This window comes from Talpa occidentalis, unplaced genomic scaffold (genome assembly GCF_014898055.3).
Source record: "Talpa occidentalis isolate TD23 unplaced genomic scaffold, MPIMG_talOcc4v2.1 talOcc4.9, whole genome shotgun sequence".
In the NCBI taxonomy this organism is placed as follows: domain Eukaryota; kingdom Metazoa; phylum Chordata; class Mammalia; order Eulipotyphla; family Talpidae; genus Talpa; species Talpa occidentalis.
In genome coordinates, this window is record NW_023605305.1 from 25521874 (window position 1) to 25534749 (window position 12876).

General features: G+C 49.9%; 1 protein-coding gene across 4 annotated transcripts in view; it reads right to left on the reverse strand.

Annotated features, from left to right (window-relative positions):
• Positions 1–12876, reverse strand: part of HIVEP3 (HIVEP zinc finger 3) — a 375474-nt gene that overhangs the window by 95697 nt on the left and 266901 nt on the right. Inside the window, exon 1 of one of the 4 annotated variants that reach the window (XM_054691194.1) lies at positions 11412–11448. The exons of the other annotated variants lie outside the window; for them this stretch is intronic. The gene's annotated coding sequence lies outside the window, so the exon portion shown is untranslated. Of the gene's footprint in view, positions 1–11411; positions 11449–12876 lie in introns of those variants that run through there. 4 annotated transcript variants of the gene reach the window in all.

The following is a 12876-nucleotide window of genomic DNA, read 5'->3' on the forward strand; positions in this document are numbered from 1 at the left end:
TGAGTGGGGGAGGAGGCCCAGGAAAGCCCACATGCGGGGGTGGGAGAGCCTGGCAGCAACAGAGGAAACAAACCAGTGAGCTGACCTGACCAATGACAAGTTTCACCCTGGGGATGGGCTGTGACAAGGAGCCCCACACTGTCAGGGGCAGAGCTTCCTTCTAGAAGCCAGGAGGCACGGCAGGCAACACCCGGGAAGGATGGCTCCTCTCTAGGTGGCAGAGAGGCAAGGCTCCAGGGAACCACTGGGACTGGAATGGGGTGGACTCTCCAGACCTGGCTCCATGAGCGCAGGCCCCCATGTGGTGGCCCAGTGCCGGGGTTTCAACAGGGCTATAAGCACCTGGATGTTTCTTGAGCTCATATCCCAGTGAAAACAACAGGATGGACTCAGCAGGGGATGGCACAGACTCCACCAGCGAGGAAGAGGACAGAAGCCGTTCTTGGGGGCTTACTGGTATTAGATGTGTGTCAAATATCTCATTTCATCTCTATCGTCCTCTACTGTAGACTATTGTTCTTTGCTCCTTTTCTTGGACTTATTTTTCACTTTCTTTTTGAAATAAATTTTTAAATACAGAAGTATTTTAAGGTAAACAGTAGACAAGCTCTCCTTCACCCTCCCAAATTTCATCCCAATGAATGACCACGAGTTCAGCGGTATGTCCCTGTTGTTTCCACGAGCATGAAACATTTCTACAGGCGCATACATACACCAAATGGTTTAACTTTCTGTATAAAATGGGACAGTGCTAAGCATCTCACAAAGAAACCTTTTTTTCAGTAAGAATATGTTGTGACCCCCCCCCCCAGCCCCATCAGAACCTGTCGATTCACATCTTTCTTTTTAAATGGCTGTGAAGTATCCCACGGTCCAAATGTACCATCATTTCGAGCACTGCCACAGCTTGGCACTGAGACCCACTGCACTCACTGCCATCAAGATCATTTCCAATTACTCTCAACTGCAAACAATGCTGCAAGGAAGCGAGCCCCCTTGTACAGATGTAGCTTGGTGCACGTGTATTTTCTATAGCCGGGGAACTGCTGATTCAAACTAGGAACATGTATTTATAATTTCCATTGACACCAGTTTAGACTCCCAAGTTCCCTTGACCTACATCATCATTAGATCTTCTTGAATTTTTTTTTTTACAATGTTGCCATCTATAGGCATTTTAATTTCTAATCCTTTGGTTTTTTGTAGCTAAAACATTATTCACACCTCTATGGATCACAGAAATTCACTACTGTGAACTACCTGTTTATAGTTTTTGCACCTTTTTTAAACTTAACTTTTTTTTCAGTGAGTTGATGGAATTCTCATAATAACAATGAACATGTAGCTTCCTATGCACCAGATACTGTTCAAGCCTCCCCTCAAGTTTCACAGCATTGAATTAAAGCCCCAAGAGGGAGGTGGTAGCACCAGCCTAAGTTCTCACAGAGGAGAGAGCACCAAGACCGCAAATAATTTGTCTTATGTGAAAGATGATGGACTGGCCAGAGTCAGGGACTAACTGAGCCAACCATTTCATCCCAAAATAAGACATTTATGAGGCTTCCCATGCCCCTATGTAGCTCACAAAGATGATTCCCACCTTCAATTTTCATATGCCAGGTGAGGAAATTGAAGCTCAGTTTCTAACAAGAGGCAATCACAACCTGGAATCGGATGCTGCACCTTACTTAGCTGGGACATCAATGGCTTGGGGATGCGCCTGGAGGTATGAGAAGCGGGATTTGGGTTGGTGGCAGGATTCATGAGAGATGAAATAGTCAGGGAATGTGGAGGATGAGAGGCATGCTGGCAAGTTTACAGGGCTCTCCCCTGTGGAAGGTCTAGGGGAGAAGGTCTACTTAGCTAGAAATGCTCACCACATCCAAGGGTGTCTCACCAGGCAGACAAGCCCACCAATGGAGCAGTGACACGGTCAGTGATGATGCCGGCCTTTCATGTGACAAGCGCTCCTATGTGCTTGGAAAGACTGAGAGGAACGCCTCCCCTCCCCAGTGAAAGTCATATTTCACAGAGGCAGAATTTTGGCCTTCAGTGGCATTTTTTAATGAGCTTCTTTTTTAGTTCCAGAACACCAATGTCACATGTGGGTTTCTGGGTTAGAGACCCACCACTGAGTTGTCACATGGGCCTGGTTACCCTCGTCTCTACCAAGCACGCAATACTTCTGTCTCCCATGAACACAACACATAGGGGATGGGGAGGGCTCATTTCTCATTTGCATGCCATTTGCAATTTTTCATCTGAGAAATGAGAAATTAAGTTAACAAAATAGGAAAAATATGGGAAACTGACATGCAAAAACTAACATGCAGAAACAAGTTTTAGAGTCACAATTTAGCTTTTTTTTTCTGCTTTGACCTCAGATAACTCTACTGGGTTCCAAAATGTTTTTGTATAAAACTCTAGTCCAGCTATTCATTTTACTCTGTCCTGTCTCCTCTCTCTGTCTCTGTCTCTGTTTTTCTCTCTCTCTCTTTTTCACACACACACATATCCTCACACATACATATATAAATATATATGAATTTCCTGATCAACCAATGAAACTTGGAAAACTGCACATAATATTCACCTCTAGACACACACTTTCGCTATTGTTGAGTGTTCCAGTGCACTTTTGTATATTGAGTTAAAAGTCCTGCAGAATAAAGACGTTATGGCCTTTTATTTTCTCCTGTAACATATCTTTCCACCTGCAGCCCTTGTATTCTGCAGAACACACCAGGAAAAATTCAGGAGTCCTATATTTCACAAGATCCGAGTCTGATTAAAATAAAGAGCCTATCTTGGAGTGGCTACTCCACATGTTTAAACATTAAACACTTTCAAGTAACCTGATGATGGTTACCTGCCCCCCCCGGGCACCTTTTCTCCTATAACTCTGGGTGGCACCAAATGCCCACATGCCAGGCAATGTGTGGGGTGGCTACAAGTCCTCTAGAAACCATGAGGAGACCAAGTCTCCCAGGCAGGCTTAGCAGGATCCCTTGGCAGCTGCATGGCGGCTTGGACCAACTACTCGTCTGGGATCAGTGGTTTTCAGCCAGAGTCCTCAGAGACTCACCTAAGCCAGCTCACTTGTTTTGTGAATGGGGACTCACGGAGAGAACAGACAAGACCTTGTCACCCCTTGACCTTGGATTCTTTCCCTTATTCTAGCAGACACTGCCCACCACGCCCTACAATGTTATCTATCATCAAAGAAAACCAGATTACCGTTAACGCCATTCTAGTTCTGATTCTGTTCTCACAAGCTCACACATCTCCTTCACAGCCATTAGTCACTGCCATCCACATGATCAGGTGACATGGCTGCAAACCACCTGTATGCTACATGGAAAAGGCATGCCTGGTATGGCGTGAAATAAAGGTTCTGGGGTCTACTAGAAACTCCCCAGGGAAATCTCTGTAGGGGGGAGCTCTCCAAATGAACATCCAAATGTGTGGTTAGGGCACTGGTTCATCATTTTGTCATTTCTCAATATGTAACTCTAGGTAGCATGCTTGGGGTGACTGCTAGCAGCAGGGATTCAATTACTTAATAACTCCTGATGGCTTTCCTAAGCCATGATGAGGAGGCCAGTTAGTTGAAGAGTATGTGAATCTATTTATGTGTTTTTAAATATAAATTGACCTGGAATAAATTTTATACTGACAGAAAATGATAGAACAGAGCTTCCATAGACCCTTGCCCAGCTGCCTTGAATGTTTACATCTTGTATAATCAAGGGACATGTAAAAACTAAGACCCTGATGTGGGTACATTACTGTTAACTAAACCACAGACTTGATTTGTATTTTACCAATTTTTCCACACTTGTCTGTTTTCTGTTCCAGGATCCCACCTTGCATTCAGTCATAGCTTCTCTTTAGTTGACAGATTTAATTTTGTTTTCATGAAATTGACATTTTCCTGTACTGTATACAAGTTGGTATGCTGGGTTATCGATGGGCCTTGTAAAGAGAATTATAGTGTCCGACAGGCAGCAGAGTCTGGGCTTGAGTGTCCACTCTGCCCCTCTCACTTGAGTTGTGGTCCTGGACTTGTCATTCTACAAATAGCATTTTCAGGCACCACATCTGAATATGTAGGCAACACATTCTACCTCCTCAGAGGGCTGAATGAGGCAGTCAATGTGGACAGGACTTTGGAAGCTTAAGCCTAATTCACTTGGCACCCTATCCAGTTCAGTTATATACTACATGAATTAAGACTCAGTATCCTGTATTTAAAGCAGGATAGCCCAGCATCTGAGCTGCCTGGTTGAGCTGACCATTTCACCTTCAAATGAGATATTTCCATACACCCCTATGAACCTCAAGGAGAAAGAAAAGTCTACTTAAATTAGTCTATTCAGTTCAACAATTCCTTTATGGCTCTGCTCAAATGTCACCTTATCAGGTACAACTTCACCGAGTGACCTACACACAGAGCTCCCTGAATCCTTGCCCTGGTATTCTCTAACTTCTTACTCTGCTCTGTGTTTCTCCATGGCACTTACCCCCTTGATGTATCACACACCTACCGGCTCTTTTTGTTTGCGGTATGCTGCCCCCAGCTCTTCTACACGCTCCAGGAGGGCACTGTTTGGGTCACTGCTATTTTCATGTGCCTGGACCAGTGCCTGACACTTTGTAGCATTGAACAGATATTTGGCAAATGATTGGCTGGATGTTCAGCTTTATGCTGCAAGACTGCAACCTTTTGTCTCCATCCTGTAACCTCAAAGTACCTCCCATCCAGCTGAATTCAAATAAGGGAAAAGCAATTTGGAAAGCAGGTGACTTTGAGCCTTTTGGGTCTTCTTTAAGACAAAATGGAGGGCCTCCCCGGTGGCGCAGCGGTTGAGCGCTGGGTTGCGAAGCTGTCCGCGGCTTCTGCAGCGCCGGTTCGATCCCCGGCTGCTCCCCGGCCACCGGAGGAGGGTCCCACATGGCTCGCAGACCTCTCCTGCTGCCCGCTGCTCCCCTCAGCAGTGTACTTCGGTCCTTCTGCCTGCTCTGCTCCCTGCTCTGGCTCTGGTGAATTCTCTCACCCTCCCGCGCTTCTGACTGTACCCAGTGCATGTATAAACAAAAACCAAACAAACAAATAAATAAAACATGCCTCAAAAAAAAAAAAAAAAAGACAAAATGGAGCAATGCCCTTTTCAAGTTTCATTGAATGCCATTAATGTCCCTTCACCTGACTCCTCTACCATGAAAGGGTCTGCCAACCTGAAACCTTCCTTGTCTCTTCCTTGTCCAGTTTCTGCTGGCCTCTCCAAGTAATCAATTCCAGGAGAGCCCAGACTAGAAAAAGCTGGTGACACCCTTATGCCCAGCTGGCCTGGTCCATTACTATGCCACTCAGCACTTGCCCATCAAAGGTATGGAGACCTCTCGGGCCAGAATAGGGCCAGGGGATCCCAAAGACTGGCCTGGGCAAGAACGCTAAGGTCCGGAGAGGGGAGGGCACTGGCAAATGACACACAGTGGCATAATGGCAGCTCTAGACAGAACCCAGGACTCCCAGCTCCACATCCTGGTCCTGCTTCCTCTTGGTCTGGAACCACTTTCCTATGCCCACCTTCCACCAAGGGGCATGTGCTTATTTCCTTGGACTCCAATCTGGTTGTCTGTCCACACCTGCCCATTCCTGGGTATTTGCTGAACGTAGGCAGGGATGGATAGAATAGACTATCCAAAAGTGGCAATGCACAGGAGGTAGAGTCAAAAGCCAGACAGAAAGGAAGCGGGGACTGCATTTGTTGAGGACCAGGTATTTTCTGTCATCACCTAACCCAACGCTCATAGTTCCTTACAACGAAGATGCTGTAACATTACACAGTTCATAATTGAGGAAAAGGGAGCACAGAGAGCTTTTTAAAAATGCAGCAAATCACACAGCAGCAGATTCAAGTTATTCCTGGTTCTTCAGGTCTTGTCCTCTACCTGACCACCCAAGTGGAGAGCTAAAACCTAGCCAGCACTCCAGAGATGGATGGGCCCCTCAACAAAATATTCCTCTGGTGAAGCAGCCAGAATAATCCTATCTGGAAATCCTATCTGGAATCCTATCTGGAATCCTATCTGGAAAGGAAATGCAACCTGCCCATGGCCACATGATCAGCGAGTGGCAAAGGTGCTGCCCTGAGCTTCACAAGGACCCAGGTTCCCCTAGTGCTTGGCTCAGGGCTGAGCCCAGGGAAGGGCCCAATCCACCACGATCAATAAATGAGTGACAGGATAAGGATAGAAACATAACCTCCTGGACTTGCACAGCCCAGCATTTTCCGCCAGCTGCCCCACGCATTGGCCTCAGGAGAGAGGAAACCAGGCTGACACCAGGGACCATAAGCTTGAACTCAACGCTGACCTCCAAACCCCACACCCCCTGCTCTGAGCCCTTGGATCTGTCAGTGGCTTGGAAGTAATGCTGGCCCTGGGTCCACTGAGTCCTCAGCTCGCCACCAGGGCCAGCATTATGTAATGCAGAAGTCTGGGGAGTATACACTTCCCAAAAGGTTGGTGTTTGGAGCAAAATGGTCCATTTTAGGGCCTCCCCGGTGGCGAAGCGGTTGAGCACTGGGTTGCAAAGCTGCCCACAGCCTCTGCAGCGCTGGTTCGATTCCCAGCTGCTCCCTGGCCACGAGAGGAGGGTCCCACATGGCGCGCAGACCTCTCCTGCCGCCCGCTGCTCCCCTCAGCAGTGTACTTCGGTCCTTCTGCCTGCTCTGCTCCCCGCTCTGGCTCTGGTGAATTCTCTCACCCTCCCGCGCTTCTGACTGTACACCGTGCCTTGTATAAATAAATAAATAAATCTTTAAAAAAAAAGGTCCATTTTATTGACCCTTTTAGTAGCTACCAGTTAACATATACTAAAGTTGTTTTTATTAGCATCATTCAATTTTTATAACTGAAACTATTGTTTACAACTCACACATTATGTGCCAGTCAGATACCTCACAAGTAGCTGACACAGGTGGTCTCCTACAATACACTCTGTGGGAAAGTGTGAGCATTTCTATATACAGACAAGGAAACTGAGGCTGAGAAGAGATAAAGGAACTCAGCTGAGGTACATGGCTAGAAAGCAAGAGGTGCAAACTCAGGTCTGTGGGGTCCCCAGCTCAGGCTCCTATCATGTGGTTGGCAAGGACCAGGATGAAGGAGTTAGAGCCATAGCTAAGGATGCATAGAAAATGGAGGCAGATGGAGGACCTGCCAGACTTCTTGGCATCCAGCTTCTGGATCCCAGACTGAATTTCTAGCACCAGGGTATTTCTCCACATGCCTGATGCCATCCCCAAAGGCTGTGAATCAGACAATTGGGGTGGAACTTGGAACTGCTATGCTAAAAGCCCTTAGGTGACAGCAAAGGACACCCTTGGCTAAGAACCACTGCTCTCAATTCTCAAGAAGTTTTCCCACATCTAACACTTTTGCAGAAGGTTCTAAATTTTTCTTAAGAAATTCATCTATTGGTTTACAAAGAACACCCTAAGAACCCAATTCTCAACAAAGCAACAATAATTCTGATCATCCACAATGTGGGTGGGGGTGAAGATGCATCTTTATGAACCATGACAGTTATTCCCAAATAGTGTGATCTTCATGAAAAGGCTTTTTTGTGTGACCAAAGTCCTGGGTTTGAGGCCTACTTCTGCCCTTTACTAGCAATGCAATCTTAGGCAAATAAATTCAACAAAATAGTTATTAAAAGCCTACTATGTGCCCATAAGACCTGACCAGGGTAGACTGGATACAGAAGTGAGCCAAAAAGAGCCACACTCTCTTAGCCCTGAGTTCCTCATCTGCAATGATGATACAATAACTACTAAGTGCCTAGGACAAGGTGCCAGGTTCCTGACATGCAAGTTCTCACTTCATCCTCTTTTCCCAAGGCCTCAAAAGAGAGGGTCTCCTCAATCCTGCTTTGCAGCCGAGAAAGCAAGGGTTCAGGGGGTAAAGCAGCTTGGTGAGCCTGCAGCAGTGTCTGAGCTCTCTCTCCACCATCCACCCCTCTGCTCCCCCCGACCCCACTTGGCAGATTAATCCACAGAGTGAACAGGATAATAGGAGAGTGCTCTGTAGCCTAACAGGAACCGCACAGATGTATGACATCATGGTTATTAATAATAGAAACAGCACAACTAATTCACCATCCCTCCAGATGGACCACCTTAACTGTCTCGAACCTTCTATGAACAGCATCAAATTCTATTACAGTAGAGCTGGGAGGGACCTTGGGAGTCCAATCCTTTTTCCATTGGGGGGAGGGGGTAAGCAAGATGGAGATGGCAGCCCTCTGAGATAGCCAAGGCAGCCTGTCCCCCAAAGACCACCACTTCACCAAAGACCGCTGTCCATTGGTAGACGCCCCCAGCTTGGCTTTAGTGTTTGAACCACAAAGATAATTAGGTCCTAGATCAGACAACAGCCGTTATCCCCTCCAAAGGGTGCCGGTGAAAGAATCAGCAGTGAACTGCAAGCGTGGTCTCTCCATGTGCCCTCAGCCCAGCTCCTTCAGGCCACAGGGCCTTTGTACCTGCTCTTCTGCTTGGAATACTCTTTTTCCAAATCTTTACACAGGTGTCATTTTTTCATTATTCAGGTCTCAGGATAAAAGTCAATTCCCTGGACCCCCACCTTTAATTTTCCCCCTTGCTCCCATGACATTCCCCAGTACACTGGCTTGTTTGCGTTTCTTTGCATTTTCTATCACTACTTAGCACTATCATGTTCATTACTATTCATTTTGTCTCTTCCCACTGGAATGCAAGTTCCATGAGCAAAGGATTATTACATTGTTTTCATATGTAACCCCTAGAAGGTGCCCCACTCCCAGAAAGCACTCAGCAGACATGTTCATCGAATGCCCCCAGATGCAGACCTGGGTCACAGCCATCCTAGCAGCCACCAGACACTCACCCAAGCACTCACTCACTCATTTAGCAAATGCTTATTGAACCTCTCCTCTGTGCCAGGTGCTCTGCTAGGCACTGGGAATTCCAATCAAACAAATGATATCAAGTCCTTCCTCAACAGAGCTTATTGACAGTTGATTAAAACAAATAACACAGTAGAGGCCAGAGCTGTTTCAGACACATCATGTGTGACCGACAACAGCTGACCAAAAAAAGTCGGGGTGGGGCCGGAGCAAGTATGGCAGAAAAGGGGAGAAACGGGAAACCCAGCGAAATGCAAACATTGGCCTGACCCTGCTAAAGCCCAATACTCCTCTGGGGGAGCCCATTGCCATGAGTGCCTCCTGGCTGCAGCTTGGAGTACAGCAGGGGAGATGTGTATGTAAGAGAAGAGTAGAGGTGTGCATGTATAGCAGCGGGTAAGTGTGTGTGTAAATGCAGCAGTGTGCATGCATGGCAAGGAATGTGTCTGGGAATGAGTTTACAGGATCATGTGAGTGTGTGAGCATTTGTAAGAGTGCAGGGAGAGAGGGATTTGTGTGTAGAAGTGTTGTAGAGGGATGTATGAGTATGTAGAAGTGTGTGTGTATGTGTGTGTGTGTGTGTGTGCGATGACTCTGGCAGCATCATGCTTCATTACAGATTTCACATCTGGTTGAAATTTACATGCTAAAGTCCCCAAGACAGATGACACATAGTAGGTACCTGATCATTATTTCATTCAATCAACAGTAAATTATTTAAATCCTTATGTTGTCAAATGCATTCTGCAGTATCCATACAAAGCAGAAAGACTGGCTCCAGAAGAGAACTGTCTACTTCTGGGATACAATTGAATGTGGTGAGCACACTGGATGAGGAGTCTGTGTTCTGGTCATGCTTTACCACGAACTGCTGGGTGATCGAGGACCCTGATCCCTGAGGTGTCACTCAACTTCTCTGGGTTTCTGTTGACTCTCCACTGAGGGAGACGAGTAGAACTTAGCTCTCAAAGTTTGTTTGCAACTCTACCACACCACATCATCTCTGTTGGTAACCCCTAAAGCACCATGTTCTCAGGTATAACTTGAAAAGGGCTTCAGGTAAACTAGGGAAATGTAGGCTTTGACAAAGTTAAACAGGTTCTCTATTGCAGGACTTCTCAGAGCCTTTCTCTTATCAGAGCAGATTGTGACTGGCTAGAAGGGTGATAGAGAGCTTGCAAATTTGTGACACTTACTAGAACAGAGAAACCTTTACCAATGGGACAACATTCACAACTAATGTTTCACAGAACAGACATGGAGGACTTTGCCAGGAAGCACACGGGGCACTTATTAATGCCCCTTTTCTTGCAGATGAATGAACAGAAATGATGTTCAGTCTCCTGAAGTCACAGAGCAGAGACATGGCAAATACCAGTCCAGAATCATCCAAATTACAGTCACTGGCATGTGCACAGAGCTTTCTATTTACAAACCATTTTCACTTGTGTGATCTCAACTCTCCCTGACAATATTCCTCTGAGGATCCTCATCCTCATTTTTCAAATGATAAAATGAAACCGGGAAGAGATTAAGGAATCTGCCCAGAGTCATAAGTGACTATCAGTTTCTCCTATGTTCTTCATCAAAACAGCAACAAATACAGTACATATTTTTATCAATAAGCAATTGCAGCCACTGCACAGAGCCCCCTGCAAGATGCCGAAGCTGACAGGCCACCTGCACCTGTTCTGCAGCCACTACCACGCCTGTCTGGAACCCAAGCATGTGTGAGGGGAGGGTGCCCAGGGAGTGAAGCTGCTCTAGAAACACCGGGCTGTGAGGCTGGTAATAGCTCTCTGTCAAGCGCCACACCCTCCTGGCCATAGCAGCTACAGTGTCCCCCCCACCCACCCCCCCCCCCCCGCCATTCTGCAAGGGGGTGGGAGTGGCGGGGGGGGGGGAGAGTCAGAGCAATACTAGCTGTTTAACTCTCCCAGTGTGCCCAAGAAACCCCAGTCTGATGGGCTCTGACTGAAACTGCCACCGCCCCCAGAGGGAAGCCTGGTCAGGGCTTCCAATTCAGAGGTTCCCACCAGCGAGCTGTCCCACCATGTGTGAGAGTGTGAGGCTTGCCGGGGTGAGGTCTGCTCCGTTGCAGCATGCTGTGCACGCCAAGGGCGAGAGGGGCCGTGCCAGGCACGGGTGTGCGAGAAAAGTGTGAACGCGGGAACGCTTGTGTCACCCCAGGGCGGTGACAGAAGTAGTGTCTGGGAAACGCAGGTGGAGAGCGCGTGCACCAGGCAACCCCTAGGCTTGGCGGAGTCCGGGAGGTCCCGGGAGTTGGCACCACGCGTTCCTGCACACGCGCCCGCGCCCAGCCCTCTCCCAAGCGCCCAGCTCGCGCCGGTCCCTCCGCCGCCGACTCCGGCCGGGCTTGTCGGCCCGCTCGGCCGTGCCGGGTTCCGGGGCTGCCAGGCCGCGGCGGGGCGCGGCGCGCGGGGCGCTCACAGCTTACCTGCCGGGCGGCCGCGGCTCCGCGGCTCCACGCTGGGCTGCGCCGCGCTGAACTGGGCTGCGCCGGGCTGCGCGCCCGGCCTCCGCGCGGCTCGGGAGCACCCGCTCGCTCGGCTCCGCCCGGCTCGGCTCCGCCCGGCGGTGCCCGGGGCGCTCGCTGGCGGCCCACGCGGCGCGGGGTGGGCGCGGGGCGGGCTGGCGGGCGGGCGCCGGCGGCGGGCGCGGCTCCGGGCCGCCCCGCGGCCGCTTGGAAGCTCCTTATTTGGGCAGTGATGTCAGGGGAAGTCGCAGGGGCCGGACCACCCACTTCTTTCCATTCACTCCCCAGAGTTTCCTGTCGCCGAGCCCGGGGGACTCCGGCGCCCTCCCGGGGCGCTTCTCCCGCCCGCTGGGTCTCGGCTGCCCGGCCTCCCGCCCGGCCGCTCCGGGAAGCCCTCGCGGCCCGGGCCACGATGGGCCTGGGTACCGAGGGCGGGCGGCTGCCAGGGGAGGGTCTGCGTCTGGGGAATCCCCGGCTCCCGGCGGCCGCAGCAGGGTCTGCGCGGCCTCCTCCGTGACAGGCCGTGTCACTCCCGGCGCTGCCCCTCCCTCCGAGCCTGCCCCGGCTCCCGCGCTGTCATTTCCTCCCGGGTTCTCCGGAGAAGGCAGTCAGGGAAGCCCGGTGGCCACCGCCGGCGCCCTGGAGCTCTGCGCCCCGCCTTGACCGCACCCGGGCCAGGCAGACGTCCATCGCAGTCCCCAAAGTGCGCGCTCACGGACTTGCTCTCCCGTGCCAGCCCAGCTCTGCTCGGGAAGCCCCAGCCTCCTAAGGCAGGAAGATGCCTTAATTAAATGCTAGGCAGGGAGGGTCTGCCCAGGGCCTCCCTGGGCTCCAGGCTGTGGGGGAAGGGGAGAGGTTTGCACCCCAGGGCTTCCCAGTGGCCTGATTTTACCAGATGCTGCCAGATCCCAGGACTCAAAAATTGAGCCCTGTTAGTCCATGCTTGGGCCAGTCCCCAGTGCACTTGGGGCAGGTCCCACTCACTCAGGCCCCCACCCGGCTCGGCACCTTCATCAGGGAACAGAACAGACAAGGCCTGGAAACATCACTAGCATCTGTGTTACAGAGGCACAGGTGAGGCTCTGCCGCATCAGGGGATTTGCCCCAGGTCAACCCTGCCACAGCTGAACCAACGCTGACCCAGACTTTTGACTCCAGATTTGGCCTGGGCTGGCTAGGAACAGTCTTAGTTTTGAAATTTATGGAGGCTGGGGGGAAAGTTGGACTATAATGAAGCAAACTAAGGGCCCAGGGTGCAAAATTGAAAGAAGCACCCCGTTTCCAGGTCATAAAAGCTCAAGGACACAGGGCAATACCACTGTGCTGACCAGGGCTTCCCAGAGCCTCAGCTTTCTCTGACTCCAAAGTGATAGCCTCAAATTCAAGGGCCTGTCTGTTACAGGGAGTGGGTCACCTGTGATCAGAG